Source organism: Bos indicus, chromosome 16 (assembly GCF_029378745.1).
Source record: "Bos indicus isolate NIAB-ARS_2022 breed Sahiwal x Tharparkar chromosome 16, NIAB-ARS_B.indTharparkar_mat_pri_1.0, whole genome shotgun sequence".
NCBI lineage: Eukaryota > Metazoa > Chordata > Mammalia > Artiodactyla > Bovidae > Bos > Bos indicus.
This window is the reverse complement of record NC_091775.1, coordinates 45,338,769-45,363,800: the sequence shown is the minus strand read 5'-3', so window position 1 is coordinate 45,363,800 and position 25,032 is coordinate 45,338,769. Positions and strand designations below refer to the sequence as shown.

At 42.9% G+C, this 25,032-nt stretch overlaps 1 non-coding gene across 1 annotated transcript; it reads left to right on the top strand.

Moving 5' to 3' along the window:
* The first annotated feature begins 17,784 nt into the window (after window positions 1–17,784).
* On the top strand, window positions 17,785–17,857 carry TRNAG-CCC (transfer RNA glycine (anticodon CCC)). The gene has a single exon. It is a non-coding gene; the product is annotated as a tRNA-Gly (tRNA).
* The last annotated feature ends 7,175 nt before the right edge of the window (window positions 17,858–25,032 follow it).

The window sequence follows — 25,032 nt, the reverse complement described above, 5'->3', positions numbered from 1 at the left end:
TAAGATGGACTGGAATGGGTGAATTTAACTCAGATGATCATTATATCTACTACTGTGGGCAGGAATCCCTCAGAAGAAATGGAGTAGCCATCATGGTCAACAAAAGAGTCTGAAATGCAGTACTTGGATGCAATCTCAAAAACCACTGAATGATCTCTGTTCATTTCCAAGACAAACCATTCAATATCATGGTAATTCAAGTCTATGCCCCGACCAGTAATGCTGAAGAAGCTAAAGTTGAACAGTTCTATGAAGACCTACAAGACCTTTTAGAACTAACACCCCAAAAAATGTCCTTTTCATTATAGGGGACTGGAATGCAAAAGCAGGAAGTCAAGAAACAGCTAAGTCTAGAAAACAATATTTAGGAGGTGGAATTGTTGGCAGTTCCTCAGTTGCCCCCACACCAAACTTTCCTGATGTTATTTTGATAATAAAGCCAAACAAAACACCATTGTCTGTTTTTGTGGAATGATGCATAATATTAAAATATTTTTTATAACTTATTTATTTATTTTTGGTTGCGCTTGGTGTTTGTTGCTGTGAGAGGTCCCTCTCTAGTTGCGGTGTGTGGACTTCTCATTGCAGTGGCGTCTCTCGTTGTGCAGCATGGACTTTAGGCTCATGGGCTTCAGTAGTTGTGGCACATGGGCTCAGTAGTTGTGATGCATGGTCTTTAGTTTTCTGTAACATATGGAATCTTCCTAGACCAGGGATCGAACCAGTGTCCCCTGCATTGGCAGGTGGATTCTTATCCACTGTACCACCAGGCAGGTCCTTAAAATATTAATAAAGCACTAATAAGGAATCCATGGACTGCAAGGAGATCCAACCAGTCTATTCTAAAGGAGATCAGTCCTGGGTGTTCTTTGGAAGGAATGATGCTAAAGCTGAAACTCCAGTACTTTGGCCACCTCATGTGAAGAGTTGACTCGTTGGAAAAGACTCTGATGCTGGGAGGGATTGAGGGCAGGAGGAAAAGGGGACGACAGAGGATGAGATGGCTGGATGGCATCACTGACTCGATGGACGTGGGTTTGGGTGAACTCCGGGAGTTGGTGATGGACAGGGAGGCCTGGCGTGCTGTGATTCATGGGGTTGCAGAGTCGGACACGACTGAGCGACTGAACTGAACTGAATAAGGAATCATGAAAAGTGAAAGTGGCTCAGTCATGTCTGACTCTTTGTGACCCCATGGACTATAGAGTCCATGGAATTCTCCAGGCCAGAATACTGGAGTGGATAGCCTTTCCCTTCTCCAGGGGATCTTCTCAACACAGGGATCAAACCCAGGTCTCCTGCATTGCAGATGGATTCTTTACCAACTGAGCCACAGTAATTTCTTTTTGTTGGAAGTTTGGGTCAGGTATTTCCACTTAGATGCCTTCAGCCCAGAATTCCTTCCCCAGCAAAGGCCCTGAGGAGGGTGGGGGGCTTTTCTCCTGCAGGGAGCAGCTATTGTGCAGCCAACAGGGGCCGGGAGTACTCCTGGGGTTTCACACTGTCCTCAGCTCCTCTGTGACCTGCTGACCCTCCAAGTGTTTTGAGGGCTCTGAACTGGCAACAGCAGACTTCCTGAGGAAGATTTTAGTGATTTTTTAATTCAGTTTTCAAACACTGTGGGTATAAAAAAGACTAACACCAAATACAGAAAATATGTTGTGATTTAGTTGCAAAGTTGTGTCCAAATCTTTACGATCCCATGGACTATAGCCCACCAGGTTCCTCTGTCCATGAGATTTTCCAGGCAAAAATACTGGAGTGGGTTGCCATTTCCTTTACCAAGGGAATCTTCCTGACCCAGGCATTGAACTCAAGGCTCCTGCATCTCCTGCACTGGCAGGGAGATTCTTTACCACTGTGCTGCCTGAGAAGCCCATAGAGAAAATATACCTAAAATGAAATTATTGGATTAGAAATGATTAAAAATTAAAACAGTCCATTGGGAGTTGATCCAGGGTACAGGAGGCACATACCTGAAAACCACCGTGTCTGATCATGTCCCAGATAAGTAGACAGAGGTGGGGCCTGAAAAGAAAGAGCAGGAGGAAGGTGTTGGCAGATACAGAGGCATAGCTCACATCTCTTGTTTTTCATCATTTTGAGTAAATTTGGGGTTAGGCACAAAACGATGTTTTAAAGGTCAATAATGCTACAAACAATAAATGCTGGAGAAGGTGTGGAGAGAAAGGAACTCTCCCTACACTGTTTGTGGGAATGTAAATTGGTGCAGCCACTATGGAGAATTGTCTGGAGGTCCTTAAGAGACTAAAAATAGAGCTATCATATGACCCAGCAATCCTACTCTTGAGCATATATCTGGAGACAAACATGGTTTGAAAAGACATGCATCCCAATGTTCATTGCAGGTCTGTTTACAACAGACAAGACAAGGAAGCAACCTAAGTGTCCAGCAACAGACAAATGGATAGAGAAAATTTGGTACATATAAACAGTGAAATACTCTTCAGCCATTAAAAAGAGTGAAATAGTGCTATTTGCAGCAACATGCATGGACCTGGAGATTACCAACTAAATGAAGTAAGTCAGGCAGAGAGCAACAAACATACGATATCAGTTATATGCAGAATCTTAAGAAGATGATAGAAATGAACTTATTAATAATATAGAAACAGACTCACAGACTTATAGAATGAACTTATGGTTACCAGGAGAGAAGTGTATGTGGGAGGTGGGGAGAAAGATAGATTGGGAGAATGGGATTGACATGCATTCACGGCTGTATTTAAATATTTATAGATAACCAACAAATAGAGCACAGGAAACTCTGCTCAATACTCTGTAATCACCTAAATGGGAAAATGATTTGAAAAAGAATAAACACATGTATATACATAACTGAATCACTCTGCTGTACACCTGAAACTAACACAACATTGTTAATCAACTATACTCCAATATAAAATAAAAATTAAAGAACTAAGTTCAGTTATGGGTGACTGAGACACACGGAACACCAGGACGACCACTTGCTGGAGAAAAAGAATGAGGGGCTCTCTTTAAAGACCCCTGGTTCTCTGATTCCATCCACGCCTCGCCCTCCTGGGGAGAACCCCATGGTTCTGAGCTGTGTTTCTAGTTCCCTTGCCTTTCTTGCCTGGAGAATTCCATGGACAGAAGAGGAGCCTGGCAGGCTACAGTTGGTGGGGTTGCAAAGAGTCAGACATGACTGAGTGATTAACACACTTTGCCCTTCTTCAAAGCTTTATTTCACTTGCTTGTATCCCTACATAATAGACTGTATCATTTACATGTCTTTGAACTTCATAGAAATGGAATCACACTCTGTTTTCCTCTCACTCTGTCACCCACTTCCTGCCCCTCACCTCTGGCCTCCTGAGATTATTGAGCGTGGTTCTAACCCATTCATTTTTACAACACAATAGGGCCCTATTGTAGAAATAATCCAACTTTGTGTTTCCGGTCTACTGATGATGAATCATTTGGATGTCTCCTCATTTTACTTTATTTTGGCCACAATGAGTGACTCATTATGGATGGTGACTGCAGCCATGAAATTAAAAGATGCTTGCTCCTTGGAGGAAAAGCTATGACAAACCTAGACAGTGTATTAAAAAATAGAGACATCACTTTGCTGATAAAGGTGCATATAGTCAAAGCTACAGTTTTTCCAGTAGTCATGTATGGATGTAAGAGTTGGACCTTAAAGAAGGCTGAGCACTGAAGAATTAATGCTTTCAAACTGTGATGCTGGAGAAGACTCTTGAGAGTCCCTTATACTGCAAGAAGTCAAACCAGTCAATCCTAAAGGAAATCAACCCTGAGTATTCATAAGAAGGACTGATGCTGAAGCTGAAGCTTCAATACTTTGGGCACCTGATGCAAAGATTGAGGGCAGGAGAAGAGAATGAGATGGTTGGATGGCATCACCAACTCAATGGACATGAGTTTTAGCAAACTCCAAGAGTTAGTGAAGAACAGGGAAGCCTGGCATGCTGCAGTCCCTAAGTGTCACAAAGAGTTGGACACGACACAGCAATTGAACAACAACACATCGAGAGGCTTTAAGGGATCTTACTTCCCCAACCATGATTTGAACCAGTACCCTAGGCAGTGAAAACACAGAGCCTCAACCACTGGACGCCCTGGGGATTCTGGGGTGCCTCCTTTTGATGTTAGTAACAGAGCTTGGATGAACATTGAACATTCTTGTACTTGGGTCCAAGTGTTTGTCCTTTGATTTCTCACGAAGGCAGTCCCTCCCATTCTCAGTCTTATCACCTAGTTCTGGTCACCTGCACGCTGGCGGAACCCCCTGAGTGAGTTTTCTACCCATCTTTACTGTATGTCTGGTTTCTACAGAGTTCTGCCCTAGCCTTTCCTAACCGAGGCCCATGGTCATCTGGGTTTGGGCACCTTTGAACCATCCTTGGCTTGGTGATGACTGTCCTTCTGAGAACAAGCTGATGCTTGTTGTCAGGAGATGAACTCCTGAGACTGGGGCTCTGGAGCTGCCCCTACTTGGGACACACTTTCTGATCTTCAATACCTCAGCTTCCCTATCTGTTAAATGGGGAAAGAAACACTTGTCCCGTCTAAGTCAGAAAGTGAAAGTGAAAGTCACTCCATGTGTCTGACTGTTTGTGACCCCATGGACTATATAGTCCATGGAATTCTCCAGGCCAGAATGCTGGAGCGGGTAGCCATTCCCTTCTCCAGGGGATCTTCCCAACCCAAGGATCGAACCCAGGTCTCCCACATTGCAGGCTGATTCTTTACCAGCTGAGCCACCAGAAAAGCCCCCAAATAAATACCAGGCCCACCTCTAGGGGATCTGACCTAGGAGTCAAACCTGCATCTCTTACGTCTCCTGCATTGGCAGGTGGGTTCTTTACCACTAGCACCACCTGGGAATCCCCTCTAACTCAGAAGGTTATCACAAAAACCAACTGTTGAAAACTGGCTCCGCAAATATCACCAACACAGTCTGCTGGGAAGAGCAAGTTAAGTTTATCACTTACCAGGTAAGGAGGAATCTCACTTTGCAAAGTTTCCCCAGGGCCTCCGAAGGGGCAAGGTAAGATCAGAATTTATCAAGTTCGAAGTGTGGCTTCAGGCAAATCATTCAATGAGGAGACTTGATTGGGACTGAGTAAGAATCACGACACAACTTTCCAGTATTGGGGGAGCAGCAAGATGAGAATTTTAAAATAAGCCAAGAATTCAAGGGATTCAAAGAATCTTAGGAGTCAAACTGTCCATTGGCACTTTCCACTGAAGAGCTGATGGGTGTTTCAGCAATTCCTTGTAATGATCAAACCATTTTCCTGGACAGAAGACTCTGGAGAGCACAAAGGTAAAGACAGGGAAAGAGTGAAGTCACCTTAATGCAGACAGAGGGGTCTGGTTCCCAGCTGAATGTCAGTGAAGATACTTTCCATTCCCTAAATCCAAGCATGGGCTAGAAAGAATAAAGGTCCTTGAAAAGTCAATGAATTAATGATATCAATAAATATGTCATTATAGAGAACAGACTTGTGGTTGCCAAGCGGGAGGGGGAATGGGTGGGGGGGTGCAGTGGGAGTTTGGGTTTAGCAGATACAAACTAGTATATACACGATGGATAAACAACAAAGTCCTACTATATAACCCGGGGAACTATATTCAATATCCCCTGATAATCCATAATGGAAAAGAATATTAAAAGGAATGTATGTATATGTATAACCCAATCTCTTTGTTGTACAGCAGAAATGAACCCAAAATTGTAAACCAAATATACTTTGATTTTTAAAAAGTCTCTAGGATTCTGGAAAGCACTGTTGGCCAGGTGTAGAGTGAGATGACTTTACTTTGTATAACCCAGAAATACAGTACCTAGAGAGGTAGAATCCTGAGTGCAGGGCCAGGGAGCCTGAGACACGAGGATAAGGAAGCTTGATGTCTGTGCTCTGGTCATCACCCATGCCATTTGATAGGGTCGGGGGATGTGTGGGAAAGTCTGCGACAACGGTGTTTCTGTTCGTGGGGCTCCTTCCACCTGGGGCACCGACCCTCTTTGCCAGACTGGTGAAAATGACAGCTCACCAAAGTCCCTTATGATGCTTTAAATGGGGCTGTAAACCAACTAGCTCTTCCTTCATCTCCATGCTGCTCCTAATCCCCCAGACTGTGGACCACATGCTCCCTCCTCTGGGCTCCTAGCACCTGTATATTGTACATCCTAATACCCCCTGCTCACAAGGCCATCTCCCACATCAGCCTGGGAAGGCCAGGCTGGGACTTTGAATCACTGCCATGTTCCCATGTCCAACCCAAAGCAGGTGCTTAATAAGTTTTCGCTGAATGGATTAGGTGCTTCTCTGTAGGGGATGGTGAATTGCATTTTCCTCAGACCCACTCTCTGAGACTCAGGTTCCTCTCCTCATCCTTATCTGCCAGTGCTGAGATTTGCTCGTGACCTTCAGGAATCCCCCTGTACTTGTGAGAATCTGAAGAAGTGGGCCCAGTCTTCAAAAGCTTTCAGATCCCCTTTCCAGTGGGGACTGGCTGTGGGGATTGCAGGAGACCCCTCTATCTTCCTGTGGCCCCAGAAGGATCCCTCTGGGCTCTGGCAGCTACATGGATTAGCAGGCCAGCTACATCTCTCCCCAGCTTCCTGGACCTAGAGGATGAACCAGTTATTATAGAAACTCAGCAGCATTAGCCAGGCATTCATGACATGTAGGCTTTGGCACCGCTCTGCCGTTTGGATAATGTTTTTCTCCTGTAATCAGCAATTGACAAAGCTCTCTGGCTCCAAACACAATGTCAGAGAAGGCGTGTGGAACAGGTTAGGAAAAAACGTTAGCTCCAGGCCAGGCTCAGTACCTCCCTGACAAGCGGGAGAGGTGCTGATTTCTCTGCGGCTTTTGGACAGACCTTAGTGGGGGCATCAATGGAGGGTCTTTAACTTTCCTACAATCTCTACCAGAATCTCCCCCATGTCATCTCCCCAAACATGATCTAGATAAAAATGTGCACAAATGCTGTTTTTTTCTTTTTTGGTTTTGGCTACGCGGGGTCTTTGTTGTTGCACTTGGGCTTCTCTTATTGTGGGACACGGGCTCTAGAGCTCCCAGGCTCAGTAGTTGCGTTTATAAGCTTTTCTAGTTGCAGCGCTCAGGCTTAGTTGTCCTGTGGCAAGCGGGATCTCCGTTTCCGGACCAGGAATGGAACTTGTGTCCCCTGCATTGGGAGGCAGATTCTTAATAACTGGACAACCAGGGAAATCTCTTCACAAATGCAGTTTCATGGCGAATCTTTGAATCTCTCTTCTACCCCCTTGATGTATTACCCAGGAATTCTGGAGCTTGTATCAGCATCCTCTGTGCCAAACTTCTGCTTCTTGGCTGTTTGTTCAGCCAGGTTAGCAAGGATTCCAAATTGTACATGGTAACATTCCTCTGCGACTGTGAAAATAATTTTTTTTCTGATAAACAATGATCTCACATGACTTCATCGCACAGCTACCCATTTCTTCATTGCCTTTAACATCCATCCCAAATGTTTTCTTCTCTCTTCTCATCTCCTGGGACACACTGCTGCCACAGTGCCAGACCACTAGGCATTTTATTATGTATCATTCACTGCTTTTCCATTATGAGTTGCTTGTGTCTCATGTCACTCCTCCCTGCAGGAAAGCCTCCCCAACTTTACCCTCAGCTTTACACAGACTAAGTTTAACTAAATACAGGCTAATGATACAATTTCCCAGCACATAAGGAAACAAGTTATCATGAGTGAGAATCAGCAAAAACTTGAACAGCAGACATAGGTCTCCTAAGATTTCATACTGTGGAGCAATTAGATACAGATCACTAAATAATGGTACATGAAGTTTTAAAAAAGCATTTAAAATGAACAATCAAAAGAAACTTCCAAGAATAACCAGGTGTGTATATATATATATATTTTTTGTTGTTGTTGTTGTTTGTTTGTTTGTTTTTTTGCTGCACTGATGCAGGATCTTAGTTCCCCGACCAGAGATAGAACCCATATGCCCTGTCTTGGGAGTGAGGAGTATTAACCACTGGACCACCAGGGAAGGCCTGACCAGGTAGGTATATTTTTAAAAGAACCAAATAGAACTTTTAAAAATGAGAATGAATGGATGAAAAGCAGATGATTAGACACAATCAAAGGTAGAATTGATCACAAGAAGGACTGAGTGGAAAAAAGTTAGCTAGTATGCAGCACAGAGAGATGAGGAGAAAAACCATGAGATATTAAGAAACTCAGAAGACTGAATGATAAAGTCTGACACAGGTTTCATTAGAGTTCCACAGCAGGCAATGGGCTTCCCATGTGGCACTAGAGGTTAAGAACCTGTTTGCCAATGCAGGAGCCACAGGAGATGTGGGTTCAATCCCTGGGTTGGGAAGATCCATCCCCTGGAGAAGGAAATGGCAACTTGCTCCAGTATTCTTGTTTGGGAAATCCCATGGACAGAGGAGCCTGGCAGGCTATAGTCCATAGGATTGCAAAGAGTCAGATACAACTCAGTGACTAAGAACAGTGTTTGAAAAGATAATGGCTGAGAATAATCCAAAACATACACAAATTACAGGGAAAATTCCACATGATGATCTTAAAAGCCGGGAAAAGCATTCAAGAGAAGTCAACAGTCATCAGTGCTAAGAAAGTTCAGCAAAACTAGGAACAGGAGGAAAATTCCTTAATCTGAGTGAATTCGTTTTTTAGAGCATCCTTTAAAAGCACCACAGACAAGGGGACTCATGACAGAAAAACTCTTTCTCACAGTTCTGGAGGCTAGAAATCTGAGATCAAGGTATAAGCAGGTGGTTCCTGCCTAGAGCTCTGCTAGAATCTGCTCCAGACCTCTTTCCTTATAGATGGCCATTCTCCTGTGTCTCTTCAGACTGTCTTCCCTCTATGTGTTTAAGTTTCCCCTTTTTACAAGGATACCATTTATACTGGATTATTCCCCATCCTGCCCCTGCCCCTGGCCAGTGACTTCATTTTAGCTTAATTATCTCCATAAAGATTCTGTCTTCAAAACCAGTCACATTCTGAGGTCCTGGAGGTTAGTAACTGAACATTTGAATTTGGAGGGGAAGCATAATTCAACCCATAACATAAACTAGGAAACTCTTTCATCTGAGAAACCATCCTTCTCTAAAAAGAAAAAAAAGCTTTTTATTTTGTATTGGAGTATAACTGATTAATGGGCTTCCCTGGAGACTCCCGTTCAATTCCTGGGTTGGGAAGTTCCCCTGGAGAAGGTATAGGCTACCCACTCCAGTATTCTTGCATGGAGAATCCCCATGGGCAGAGGAGCCTGCTGGGCTGTAGCCATGTGGTCGCAAAGACTTGGACATGACTGAGCGACTAAACACAGAACAGCACATAGCTGATTTAGAATGTTGTGGTAGTTTCAGGTGAACAGCAAAGGGCCTCAGCCATGCACATGCAGGTATCCATTCTCCCGCAGACTCCCCTCCCATCCAGGCTGCCACTTAATATTAAGCAGAGTTCCCTGTGCTATACCATAGGTCATTGTTGGTTATCTGTTTTAAATGTAGCAGTGTATACATGTTGATCCCAAACTCTCTAACTATCCCTTCCCAGCTTCATCCCCCGGCAACCATAAGTTCATTCTCTAAGTCTTTGAGTCTGTGAGAAACCATCCTTTTAAGTTGGGAAAGCAACTGGGATCCTCATAATTACTGTCTTATTTAATATGAAATGGTTGGTCTTTGCTAATGCAGACCAGCCTGGTGTGCTGCAGTCCATGGGGTCACAAAGAATTGGACATGACTTAGTGACTAGACAAAGCTAATGCAGCAAGACAAGAAAAATAAATAAAATGCAGAATTAGAAACCAATGTCATTCCATCAGCAGATGAATGGATAAGAAAGCTATGGTACATATACACAATGGAGTATTACCCAGCCATTAAAAAGAATACATTTGAATCAGTTCTAATGAGGTGGATGAAACTGGAGCCTATTATACAGAGTGAAGTAAGCCAGAAGGAAAAACACCAATACAGTATACTAACGCATATATATGGAATTTAGAAAGATGGTAACAATAACCCAGTGTACGAGACAGCAAAAGAGACACTGATGTATAGAACAGTCTTATGGACTCTGTGGGAGAGGGAGAGGGTGGGAAGATTTGGGAGAATGACATTGAAACATGTAAAATATCATATAAGAAATGAGTTGCCAGTCCAGGTTCGATGCACGATACTGGATGCTTGGGGCTAGTGCACTGGGACGACCCAGAGGGATGGTATGGGGAGGGAGGAGGGAAGAGAGTTCAGGATGGGGAACACATGTATACCTGTGGCAGATTCATTTTGATATTTGCCAAAACTAATACAATTATGTAAAGTTTAAAAATAAAATAAAATTAAAAAAATAATTAAAAAAAAAAAAGAAACCAATGTCATCATTTGAAGATGATATTTGGATATGTGCTATCCAAAACAAATATAAGGCATATATATAAGCAAAAAATTTTGGTAACCACAATAAACAAAGTAAAAAAGAAAGTAAAATTAATTTTAACACCATATTTTATTCAGCCCTCTATATTCAAAATGATATTTCAATATGTAACTAATATAAAGGCTTATCCGTGAGATATTTTCACTTTTTCTTTGAAATCTAGTGTATATGTTTAACATGCATAACTCACTTAACCCATATTTCTTACATGAAGTACTCTACTGCCAAAAAAAAAAATTAAATGAAAGCTGGATCTAGGTCTGTCCTTTCACAGGAAATACAAGAGAAAGCCATTCAGTCATGTCTGACTCTTTGTGACCCCATGGACTACACAGTCCATGGAATTCTCCAGGCCAGAATACTGGAGTGGGTAGCCATTCTCTCCTCCAGGAGATCTTCCCAAGCCAGGGATAGAACCCAGGTCTTCCATATTGCTGGTTCTTTACTAGCTGAGCTACCAGGGAAGCCCACAGGATACAGAGGAACAAGTTAAATACACCATAAGAAAGCAAGCCACATTCTCCATAGGACAAATGACCTGGTTTCTAAAGCAAATCACAGTTGTAAAACAAAAAAGAGGAAAACAGAAGGAAGGAGTGGTTGGCAGAGGAAAACAGAGACTTAAAGGACCTGACATCCTGCCATAATGTGACTTCAGATTCAAACAAATTAAATGTAAAAAACACTTGATAAAAATCAGAGAAATGTACATGTGGACCAGGTATAGATGACATTAAGGAATTACTGTAAATTTTGTTCATTGTGAGGATGGCATGGTCATTCTGGCAGCTGAATAATACCCCCCAAAGATACGCCCATAACCTAATCCAGATCCAAGAGTATTTACCTTCCATGGCAAAAGGCACTTTGGTAATGTGATGAATTTAAGGACCTTGAGATGGGGTGGTCATCTTGGATGACCTGGGTGGGCCGAAGGCAATTATCAGGATCTTTAAAACAAGGGAGGCAGGAAGGTCTAAAGCAGAGAAATGTGATGTAGAGGCTGAAGTGATACAGGGCTGTAAGCCAGAGAATGTACGAGGCGTTAGATGCTGGAAAAGGCAAGGACGATGGTTCACTCCCAGAAGCTCCAGAAGGAATATGGTCCTGCCTACACCTTGATTTTAGACCCATTCTGGATTCTTGACCTCCAGAACTATAAGATTATAGTGTGTATAGTTTTAAGTCACTAAAATTGGTGGTAATTTGTTAAAACGGCAATAAGACATTTTAAAAATATATATATATATATTGATTGATTGATTTTGGCTGTGCTGGTTCTTCCTTACTGCATGGGCTTTCTCTAGCTGTAGGGAGTGGGGACTACTCTCTAGTTGCAGTGCATGGGCGTCTCACTGTAGCGGCTTCTCTTACTGCAGAGCACAGGGCCTAGGGCACACTGGCTTCAGTAGTCGCAGCACGTGGGCTATAGAGCATGGGCTCAGGAGTTGTGCACGGGCTTATTTGCTCCAAGAAACGTGAGATCTCCCCAGACTAGCAATCAAACCTGGGTCCCCTGCATTGGCAGGTTGATTCTTTATCACTGAACCACCAGGGAAGCCTGAAATAGGACATTAATACAGCCTTTTTTTTTTTTTAAGGCCTTGTCACTTAGAGATGTAATGAAGCATTTGAGGGTGGAATGACACAGGATTTACTTTAAATATCCCCCAAAGAAAAAAAAAGTACATGTGGTAGGAGCTAAAACAAAGTTGGGAAAAACATTGATAATAGCTGAAGCTGAATGATGAGTTTGAGGAAGCTTGAAAAGTGAAAGTGAAAGGCGCTCAGTCATGTCTGACTCTTTGCGACCCCATGGACTGTGTAGTCCATGGAATTCTCCAGGCCAGAATACTGGAGTACGTAGCCTTTCCCTTCTCCAGGGGATCTTCCCAATCCAGGGATCGAAAACAGGTCTCTCACATTGCAGGCGGATGCTATACCAGCTGAGCCACAAGGGAAGCCCAAGAATACTGGAGGGCCTATCCCTTCTCCAGCAGATCTTCCTGACCCAGGTATCGAACTGGGGTCTCCTGCATTGCAGGCAGATTCTTTACCAACTGAGCTATGAGGGAAGGCCTTGGTATACCATTATCTCTACTTTTATGCATGGCTGAATGTTTCTAGAACAAAATATTTCAAAATGTGTCAGAGTCTCCATGCAGAGGACCCAGGTTCCAGGTGTAGCCAACACATAGTTTTATATGAGAAAAATGAAAGAAAAATGAAGAAAAATGAAGCTGGAAAAAAAAAACAAAAAAACCCAAAACATTGTGTCAACGGTGTGACCCTGGATTCTACCCCCAGACCCCTTCTGGGCTATGCTGTGCTGTGCTCAGTTGTGTCTGACTCTTTGCGACCCCATGGACTGTAGCCTGCCAGGCTCCTCATTCCATGGAATTTTCCAGGCAAGAATATTGGAGTGAATTGCCATATCCTTCTCCAGGGGATCTTCCCAACCTAGGGATCAAACCTGGGTCTCCAGCTTCTCCTGCATTGGTAGGCAGGTTCTTTACCACTGAGCTACCTGTGAAGCCCTGAGCCTGTCAAAACCCTGGTGGTCTCCTTTGCTTCCCAATTTTATATCTCAACCCAGACCCTCCTGTGAGTTCCAGATGCACATTCAACTGCCAGCTTGCTTCACCCTTGGGGCCAATGAACGTTCAGACTCAGCATGTTCACAGAGTGATTGCCAGGATCTACCGTAATGTGAACAAAGCTAGGTGGATAACAGGGTTTGTAGCATGCTAGCAATGGCACCCCACTCCAGCACTCTTGCCTGGAAAATTCCATGGACGGAGGAGCCTGGTAGGCTGCAGTCCATGGGGTCACTAGGAGTCGGACACGACTGAGCGACTTCACTTTCACTTTTCACTCTCATGCATTGGAGAAGGAAATGGCAATCCACTCCAGTGTTCTTGCCTGGAGAATCCCAGGGACGGGGAGCCTGGTGGGCTGCAGTCCATGGGGTTGCTAAGAGTCGGACACGACTGAGCGATTTCACTTTCACTTTTTACTCTCATGCATTGGAGAAGGAAATGGCAACCCATTCCAGGGTTCTTGCCTGGAGAATCCCAGGGACAGGGGAGCCTGGTGGGCTGCCGTCTATGGGGTCACACAGAGTCGGACATGACTGAAGCGACTCAGCAGCAGCAGCTTTTAAGCCTAAGAGAGGGCGGCCAGATGTGAATACACAAAGTGAATACACATGTATGTATCTGTGTTTATTTATGTATTTAAGGAGAAATCAAACATGGTCCCAGAAGTATTACTCTTAACTTACCTTACTCTCCCTTCTCCCTTCTTCTGCTTACTTGGATCACCCCAGGTTCTTGCTGCTGCTTTGTCTTTGGGGGACCATGTCTTTCCCATCTTGGAAGATGGAGCTCCCATCTCCCAAGTTGCTCAGGTCACAACCTTGAGGTCAAGGTCAAACTTTAACTTTTCTCTTACACCCAGATCCAATTCATCAGCAATTCCTGTTAGCTCTGCCTTCTAAAAAATAAGAAAAAAGGAATCTACCTGCCAATACAGGAGACACAGGTTCTATCCCTGGTCCAGGAAGATTCCACATGCTGCCAATGCAGAGCAACTAAGCCCATGCTCCATAACTACCACTCAATGGACATGAATTTGAGCAAACTCCAGGAGACAGTGAAGGACAGAGGAGCCTGTCGTGCTGTAGTCCATAGGATTGCAAAGAGTTGGACGTGACTTAATGACTGAAGACACACACTGCCTTCTAAATACACATAAGCTGGGTTTCCACCTTCACGCTCTCGATCCCCACAGTGCGACCCACAAGCTAGGTGGACTTCTTGGTGGGGCCCTGGAGGGTCTGCTCTGGCCCTTGGCTTTTCTTCTTTTCTGGAGAAAGATTTGTTTGAAGATGAGTTTTCTTGCTCTGCAGGGTTGGCTCTGGGCTCCAGCGGTGAATAAAGCAATGGCATTTTCTTCAGTCTACTTTTGCTTTGCCTTCCCCAGTATAGTGTTGAGGACCAGCCAGGGCAAGTTTCCAAAAATTCCTTTGATTATTTTGAAAAAGCCTTACACAATTTCACCAGAGGGACCCCAGAAATCAAATGCACAGTCAGCATAGGGATGTGCTGAATAGAAAGTTCAAATTCAGTGAATAGGGTGGTTTTGGTCAATTAACTAGTAAGGGGCCTTCAAGGCTTCCCTCATAGCTCAGTTGGTAAAGAATCCACCTGCAATGCAGGAGACCCTGGGCCGATTCCTAGGTTGGGAAGATCTCCTGGAAGAGGGATAGGCTACCCACTCCAGTATTCTTGGGCTTTCCTTGTGGTTCAGCTGGTAAAGAATCTGCCTTCAATGTGGGAGAACCTGGGTTTGGTCCCTGAGTTGGGAAGATCCCCTGGAGAAGTGAAAGGCTACCCACTCCAGTATTTTGGCCTGGAAAATTCCATGGACTACACAATCCATGGGGTCACAAAGAGTCAGACACAACTGAGTGACTTTCACTTTCAAGGGGTCTCCAAAGACTGTAATGTCTTTGCTGGTCCTGGGGAGCCCCCAGATGATCCACCCGAATGCAGGGATCTACGGTGAGTCTAAGCTCTGGGGATGGGCAACTGGGTTAGCGGTGACTCCCAGGTCACCCCGGGTCCTACTGGACAATTTGAGAAATTTGCTGTTGTAATCGCTAAGGTTGGGCTGATTGAAAGTGATACAAAGGTGCAGGGTGACTAAGGTTTCATTAAGATTCTTGCTATTTTCAATGAGTATTTTAAAGACATAATTTATTACATGGGGGACTCCTGAGAAATCACTCCCATGTTATTCTTATTAGTTGCTCTGTGTGTGTTCTAAAAATGCAGATAACTTACCCTCAAGTTTATTTCTTTAATAAGTTCATATTGCCAAGCTTCCAAAGACCCAAGGGTCAGTAATGCCAGGTGCCATCCCTTCTTGGGTAAATCGCCTTCCACAAGAGACACAGCTGCTGTACTTGTTACCCACCCTGGTAGGGAGATGCAGTGTTGGGAAGACTGCAAAGCCTTAGCTCTTCAAGAGGGAGAAGTTCCTAAGCAAAGGTTTTGGAGTCTGAATTGGGTCCTATTGTCTTAAAATGGGATCTTTCAGTTTGAGGAAGGTGGCGCTTGAGGTAGAAAACCCACCTGCAAATTCAGGGGACGCTGGAGATGTGGTTTGATCCCTGGGTCAGGAAGATCCTCTGGAGGAGGAAATGGCAACCCACCCCAGGATTCTTGTTGGGAAATCCCATGGACAGAGGAGCCTGGTGGGCTACAGTCCATGGGGTCGCAAAGAATCAGACACGATTGAGCACGCATGCACAAAACATGACTTAGACTGGGTTCCCTTGAAACACTGCAGCCATTGCCTGGGGAGTCTCTGGGGAGATATGCCCAAGGCAGTGAGGAGGGCAGGACTGGGCACAAGGAGATGGCAAGTCCATCTCCTGCAACTGAGGCCCATCCTACCTGAAAACTCTGGTCCCAAATCGAAGCAAGAGGGCTGTGCCTTTGCACCCCTGCATCACCAGTGGGGGATTTACCTGCCATGAAGGGGGGATCTGGTCTATATTATCCACTACACCTGGCTGTCACTGGCTGACGGGGCTGCCACTGACACATTTATATCACCTGATAAAGCTACTGAATCCCTCCAAGCCTCAGTTTGCTCATCTATAAAATGGATTAAAAGATACCCTATCTTGTCTTAAGGATTAGAGATATAAAGCTCCTAGCACAGTGCTAGTGTGGCTAATAATAGGTAAAATATGCACTGAATTACCATGACTTAGTACAAAATATCTCAAATATTTTCACATAAATTACCTGCTGAAATGACAATATTTTGGATATACTGGATATATACTGGATATACTGGATTAAGTAAAATGTATCAGTCAAAGGGTCACACACGAATGAGTGACTGAGCTGACTGATTAGTCAAATTAATCCCACCATTTCTTTAAAAAAATTTTTTAAATTAAATTGATAAATTTGTTTTTGACTGTGCTGGTTCTTCATTACTGCAGGTGGGCTTTCTCTAGTTGTAGCCAATGAGGGTTACTCTCTAGTTGCAAGAAGTGTGCAGGCTTCTCTTGTTGTGGAGCATAGGCTCTAGGTGCCCAGGCTTAGTAGTTTTCGAACGTGGGCTTTAGTTGCCCCACAGCACGCGGAATCCTCCTGGACTGGGGACCAAACCCGTGTTCCCTGCATTGGCAGGTGGATCTTTACCCACTGGACCACCAGGGAAGTCCTCTTTTTACTTTTTATAATGGTGGCTACTAGAGAATTAAAATTACATATGGGAGGCTCATTAGATTAATACCCCCTATTTATACTTAGGTAGGAAAGACTATAGTTCAGCTCCTGGACAATGTCCTTGGCAATTCCATCATTTCATCAATGACATACTAGTTAACAAATCATCTAGTGTTGACTGGAGATAAAGAGAGCCAGTGTGAGCTTTTGATGAGTCTTTTATTATTTTTTGAAGTGAATTAATTTTATTTAATTGCATTAATTTGAAGGCAAAAAAAAATCATACCTACATTGGTCTTTCACAGTAATGAGTAATAACACTATGTTATTATTGGGAGATTAGAACTGACATATACACACTACTACATATAAAATAAATAATAACGACCTACTGTTTAACACAGGGAATTCGACTCAATACTTTGTAATGGGAAAAGTATCTAAAAAATAGAGTGGATATATGTGTATGAATAACTGATTCACTTAGGTGTACACCTGAAACTAACCCAACAGTGTAAATCAGCCATACTCCAATCAAATTTTTTAAAAAACCATTACCCCAAAACTGGGTTCAACTCTTGGTGGGTGTTGAGCTAAAAGACACAGCCAAGCCAAAGACTGGGAGGAGGGAGGGTTTATTACTTGTAGCAGGTAAAGGAGCACATGGAGCATCCTTCCCAAAGCAGTGTCTCTGATGAGTCTTTTGAGTGTAGGTTCTAACTATCTCTGGAATTTTTGTGTTTCTAACTTAGCTGAACTGATTGCCTGTAATTCACATGTTACAGATAGATTGTGCTGAAGGATTTTAAGGTAGATTGCAGGGCACTTCCCTGGTGGCTCAGACAGTAAAGAAACTGCCTGCTGTGCAGGAGACTCTGGATCAATCCCTGGGTCGGGAAGATCCCCTAGAGAAGAGAATGGTTACCCTCTCCAGTATTCTTGCCTGGAGAATTCCATGAACAGGAGCCTGCTAGGCTGTAGTCCATGGGGTCACAAAGAGTTGGACATGACTGAGCGACTAATACTTTTACTTTCCCTGGTGGTCCAGTGGCTAAGACTCTGCACTCCCAATGCAGAGGGCCTGGGTTCAATCTCTGGTCAGGGAACTAGATCCTACATGCTGCAACGAAAGATCCAGAATTCGGAAACTGAGACTCAGCGTTCCCTTGTGGCTCGGACGGTAAAGAATCCACCTGCAATGCAGGAGACCCGGCTGTGATTCCTGAGTCAGGAAGATCCCCTGGAGGAGGAAATGGCAACCTAATCCAGTATTCTTGCCTGGGAAATGGCATTGACAAAGGAGCCTGGGGTTGCAAAGAGTTGGACATGACTGAGCAACTGACACACAACAACACAGCAAGACCCAGGGCAGTCAAATAAATAAAAAAATAGGTTACAAGCATTATCCCCTCTTTTCAAGCCCTTTGCTCTTGAGACCACGGTGTTATAGCTCCAACTGAGTCTGACAAATATGCTTGTAATCACATTCAGAACATTCTGTTTAAGGAAACAGGAAATTAAACGCTCAGTTTTAGAAAGCATTTCATCCAAAATGTTTAACGTAGTTATCCCGGGAGCTTAAAGGAAACTTGCATTTCTGCCAAGCAGCTCCTGCTCCACTGATGTTAGAATCGAGACTATTTCACTGTATGGAGCACCTAACACTCCCTCCCACTGTTTTCTCCTTATAAAGAAAACATGACGAATTAGTGACCTGGAAGATCTGAATAAAAATCACATGAGGAAATCATTGTTTAGACAGTTCTTTTCAGCTTAATTAATTCACTTTGGCTGTCCAAATTCATTCTAGGTCTGCAGGCAATTTTCAAGTAAAATGTTACGACAAAGTTCATACCAAAGATCTGGGACAAGGATGGGTGTTTGCTGAGCTGTCAGCTCAAGCTAAACAAATGCCAATAGAGAATCCTTAGGCAAATTAACTTCCCCCTGAATGGGTTCTTTTATGTCATCCATCTGCATTCATTCTCGTGGGTACTTTCAGATGGGGCTAGCAAGTTAGATACACACGAATGATGGAAAATTGTTTTTTTAAAAAATCAATGGGTCAATTTAAGAAAAGTTGATCCTGGTCTAAATAAGATTCTTTCTTTTTCTATCTATTTCAAGGACTCTAAAAATCTATTTCAATTTCCTCTCTCAATTTGCAAAGAGCCTGAATATTTTTTGTTCTTCAAAATGTTAAATGGAGAGCGAGTGATAAATTGGGAGTTTGGGGTTGACACATATGAATTACTGTATATAAAATAGATAATTAATAAGGACCTGTTGTATAGCACAGGGAACTCTACTCAATACTCTGAAATGGCTTACATGGGAAAATAATCTAAAAAAGAGTGGATATATGCATTTGTATGATAGATTCACTTTGCTGTACACCTGAAACTAACAGAATATTGTAAACCAGTTCTACTCCATTAAAAATTTTATAAAAAGTTCCATATGATTTAGCAATTCCACTCCTAACGTATATATCGAAAAGAATTGAAATCAAGCACTCAAGCAAATACTTCAACACAAATGTTTAAAACAGTGCCATTGTTGCTGTTTTGTTGTCAAGTCATGTCCGACTGTTTGTGACCCCATGGACTGTAGCTTGTCAGGCTTCTCTGTCCATGGGATTCTCTAGGCAAGAATACTGGAATGGGCTGCCATTTCCTTCTCTAGGGGAATCTTCCCGACCCGAGAATCCAACCCACGTCTCCTGCATTGGCAAGCAGATTCTTTATTGTTGAGCCTCCAGGGAAGCACAGCAGCACCATCAATAACAGGCAAATGGTAGAAAGACCAGAAATGTCCATCAACAGATAAATGGATAAATAAAATGGACTATGACTCATGCATAAAAAGAAATGGAATACAATGCTACAAATGGATGGACCTCAAAAAAGTGTGCTAAGTGAAAGAAGCCAGACATAAAAGTCACATACAGTATGATTCCATTTATATGAAATATCCAGAATGGGTAAATCAACATAGAAACAGAAAACAGAGTGGTGGTTGCAGGGGCTGGAGAAAGGATGGAATGGGGAGCGACACAGACAGGAGTTTCTATGGGGGTTATAAAAATATTTTGGGACTAGACCAAGGTGGGGGATTGCACATCACTGTTAACATACTCGGAGAAGGTGATGGCACCCCACTCCAGTGCTCTTGCCTGGAAAATCCTGTGGACGGAGGAGCCCGGTGGGCTGCAGTCCACGGAGTCGCTCAGAGTTGGACAGGACTGAGCTACTTCACTTTCACTTTTCACCTTCATGCATTGGAGAAGGAAATGGCAACCCACTCCAGTGTTCTTGCCTGGAGAATCCCAGGGACGGGGGAGCCTGGTGGGCTGCCATCTATGGAGTCACACACGACTGAAGCGACTTAGCAGCAGCAGCAGTGAACATACTACATGCCACTGAACGGTACTGTTTAAGTAGACTAATTTATATTATGCAAATTACACCTCAATTTTTAAAAATCTGTCACCTTTTCTGTAACCACATATTTGACTGTCTGGGAAATGGAATTTTCTGAAAATCCAAACCACCTTTTCTGAGCATCAGTCATTAATGGGTCTCCTGGTCCAACCTGGACTCTTAGACATCAGAGCAGCGAGACACAAACTCATCCCTGTTTCATTGTGGGTCCTTTAATCCCTCCACTGATCAGCTGTTTGCAGTTACCCTGGCTCTTGTATAAAGCTTTTAAAATTCTGCACGGTGTTTTTTTGACCACTGGATGTCATGAGCGCACAACGTATGCTTCAGCTAGAAAAACTGCATGCTTAAGGGAACACGGCTTCACCCACCATGGCAGTAGGTGTCTGTATGGCCGTGGAGAGGGCACCAGTAAAGTAATCAGGTTATGAGCTCTTGAAAAGTTTGTTTCTGCAAGCACGACTGAGAAGTAAACAAAATACAGGCGATTGAAGATAAGCAAAAACACAGCACTGGCTTCCTCTTTGTTTTTTTCCAGTATATTTCAGTGGATTAGCTGTTATGGGAGGAAAATCAAAGTCTAACGTAAAATACTCTTAGGGCCACTTCTCAAGTATTTTGATCAAGAAAGGTGAGTGACCTGAAACTGTTTGGCCTCAGATGGTACAGAGCTCGGCTCAACCAGCAAATTAAAATGAGGATAAGTAGATGCCAGTTGTCACTATCTTATTTCCCATTGACTGGTCTTTTAATTGGGTTTCCCAGGTGACACAATGGTAAAGAATCCGCCTGCCAATGCAGGAGATGTGAGTTCAATTCCTGGGTTGGGAAGATTCCCCTGGAGTAGGAAATGGCAACCTACTTCAGTATTCTTGCCTGAAAAATTCCATGGACAGAGGAGCCTGGCGGGCTACAGTCCATGGGGTCATAAAGAGTCTGATAAAACTGAGTATGCTTTCACATAGGTCTTTTAATTTCACTAGAGAGTAACTTGTAAATTGTCCCGAATACAGTTGATCCTACTTCAGAATCATGTGATTATGGGATTTTTGGCTATGTCCAGTCTTGGAACCAGTACTTCCTCACTGATAAATGTACTCCTGATGTCCTCTCTAAGCCGGGGCAGCTGAGAGAGGCCTGAATGTGCAAATCAGCCCCTTTAGTTATTCCTCTTGGCTATGGGAAATCGCCTGTGTTAATGACATCATTAACATTCTTTTAATTAGGAAGGAAGGTCAATGAACAAAGGAGGAAATAAACTGGGGCTCCAGAGAAGTTAAATCTAATACTTCTGAGGACATCAGGGTCATTTATCCCCTCAGTAGGTTTGTCTGCAAGTTACAAGGATTTTAATGGTTTGTGAAAACCTATTCATGTTCACGAAGGTGGAACTGTTGAGATGTGGGCTTAGAGAAATTGGAGCCAAGGCGTTGGGAAAAAAGAAACTATCCACAAACTTAGATAAGACTTCTCAAAATATATATTTTTATTTCTACGAGGTATTAAACAATAGACATGTTAAAGCAGCAGCCCAACATCTGAGCAAACCCAGGAGTGAAGAGGAAGATGCTTTGACTTTGAGAATTCACCCTAATTCTCCCCATCCTTAACACTAATGATTTCCAGCATGGAAAAAAGAGCAGACTCGGAATGTAAAAAGAAGATTTGGTCATTCTTCAGAACTATCGTACAGGAAGAAATATTGGTGCGTGTTTTGGGATGGACAGTGAAAGCCTCTCTTAAGAGATGGACCTTGAGCAGTGACCTGAATGGGATGGAGGAGGACCCATGTGAGTATCTGGAGGAAGAGCATCTCAGGCGGGAGAACAGCAGGTGCAAAGGCCCTATGGTGAGAGCTCATTTAGTAGGTTTAAGGAACAGCAAGAGGCAGATGGAGTGATAGGAGATGATGTTGCAGAGAGAGCAGGGCAGATGGTGTAAGGCCCGGAAATCATGGTGAGTACTCAGTGTTACCCTGAGCGAGATGGGAGCCATTGGGTAGCTTTAAGCAAAGACCTCTGGGAGATGGCTTGTGCTTTAGAAGGATCTCTGTGGCTACTTGGAGAATAGACTTCAGAGACCAGAGTAGAAATGGGAGTCCAGGTGGAGGCCACTGCAGGTGTCCAAGCAAGGGAGCTGGTGGCTTAGATCAAGCTGGTGATGGATCAGCGTCTGGTAATGGATTGAGTGTGGGTGACCCTCACATTTACTGAGTTTCTTCCTGCCTTTGAGTTGCCATCCTGGTGGGCATCCTTTGCCATTTCCATTCTCTGGTTTTTTCCCTGAAAGCAGTATGCAGGTAATTCCATGTGCCATTGTGGAAAAAGAAAACAACACCACTATTTTTTAGATTGGTGCTGGTGTGAGTAGCCACATTACTCTCTTGGGTGTGTATTTTAAAAGGTTTTTGTTTGTTTGTTTTTAAAATTAATGCCAAAAGTCAAGCATTATAATTTGTAAACTTAAATTATATGTCTTGTATCTTATTAGCTTAGTAGTTGGAATGACTTAGTCTTTAGGTGCAAGATTGTTGTTAGAGGACAGAGAGAAAATGTTTTATGGATTATGAGACTGTACATTTTTAAAAATAGCAATATGCAATAAAGAGATGAATTCATTCATGGTCATACTGAGTGGCATCTGGGATCTTAACTCCCCAATCAGAGGAATCTAACCTGTGCTCCCTGAAGTGGAAGTACAGAGTTTTAACTACTGGACTGCCATGGAAGTCCTCCCAAAATCTTACTTATTTTTAGTATTTGTTTCCTCCAATCAGAATGTAAGCTCTGTGAAAGCATAGCTTAGAAAAGTGACAGAAATATTGTATATTTGTGGATGTATCGTATGTTTTTATATACAAGTGACAGGCCACCCCCCAACCCCCACAACTACCAGAGATTCACAAAAAGGGATATTTTTTGGATAACAAACAGTGTGGAGGCAGTATCTGATATTACTTCAGCTTCTCTCTGAAACCATTGAGGACCCAACTTTCTGCTCATTCGACTTGGCCATCATTAGCACCCTGGCTTTTTATCTTCAGGGTCACAAGATAGCTGCTGCAGCTCCAGGCATCTCAGTTGATTTTAAAAAGGGGAAGAAACAATGTTGGCAAGCTCTCCTCTCGTCTGTTTTTATAACAAAGGTAAAGATTTCCCAGAAATGTCCCCACTTGACTAACTTTTATGTCTCAGTGAAAGTCATGACTACTATTAGATACAAGAGAAACTGAGAATTGGGCAATGTAAAGGAATTGAGTAGCCAGCAAGCATCCTTCCAGAGCTGAGTGAATGAACTGAAAGAGAGTCATTAGTAAAAGATGATACTCATCTAAGGGACCCAAAAAGCCCTATGGATATAGACTGAAAACTAGGAAAGTCTCAGAGAATCTTCATTCATTCATTCATCCTTGTTTTCTTTAGATTTTTTCTATCCAAGTTCACAAACGACACTAGATTATAATTTTTCTTTTACACACTGTCCTTGTCAGATTTTGGTGCCAAAGCTATTCTACCCTTATAAAATGGGCTGGAGAGAGTTCTCGATTTTTGGCAGGTTTTTTTTTTTCTGTGAAAGGCCAGATAGTAAACATTAGAGAGTAAATATTTGGCTTTGCAGAGCCTACAGTGTCTGTCCTAACGTCTCGACACAGCCGTTACGGTGTGAAAGGAGCCACAGACAGTACGTGAAACAGCATGCCTGGCCAAGCTTGGCCCACAAGCTGTGGTTTACTGGTCCCTATTCTAGGCTGTGTTTTGTGTATGTTTAGATTTATGTTTTTAAATGTTTGGAAAAACTCTCCTGTAATACCTCACAGGCCTGTTTTTGATTTGGAAAATATTTTTAAATTGTGGATTCAATTTCTTCAGTAATTATAGGACTGTTCTGGTTGTCCCTTATGCAGAGGGACATTATGCAGAGACATTACCTTACATCGTATTTTTGAAGAAATTTGTCCATTGGATCTATGTTTTCAAATGAACTGACAAAGAATTTTTAATTATTAACTATTTCTTTTATTATGGCAAAATACATACAAAATAAGCATACTCATTCTAACCATAAAACTTAAAATTTAAAAACTCGTGGTAAAATATACACAACATAAAATCTACTATCTTAATCATTTTTCACTTCTAACACATAGTTCAGTAGTGTTAAATACATCTACATGGTCGTGTGACAATTTCCAGAGCCCTTTTCCTCTTGCAATCCTGAACATTTTAGTCTTTAAATTTTTTTTTTCCTTTTTTGACTGTGCCACACATGTGGGATCTAGGTCTCTGACCAGGGATTGAACCTGCACTCCCTGCATTGGAAACTTGGACTCCTAACCACTGGATCTCCAGGTAAGTCCCCATTTTAACCATTTTAAGTGTTTGATTTGGTGGCACTAAGTACATTCACAACGTTGAGAAACCATCGCCACTATTCATATCCAGAACTTTCTCAACATCCCAGATAGAAACTGTACCAATTAAACAAAACCTCCCCAGCCCCCTCTCCCCCTAGACCCTGGTAACCTCTATTCTACTTTCAGTCTCTATGAATTTGCCTGTTCCGGGAACCTCATGTAAGTGGAGTCATATAATACTGGTTCTTTTGTGTCTGGCATATTTCACTTAGTGTAGTCTTTTCAAGGCTCATCGTTGCTATAGCATGTATCAGAATTTCATTTCTAGCTAATGCTATGGTGGCAATCATTTTCCAGTATTAACAAATTAACATATTGTTTACCTTAAACTTGTGTTAAATGTCAACTATAACTTGATAAAGTTGAGAAAAAATTTTTAAAAAGATCTCATTCCTTTTTAGGGCTGAATAATACTCTATAGATA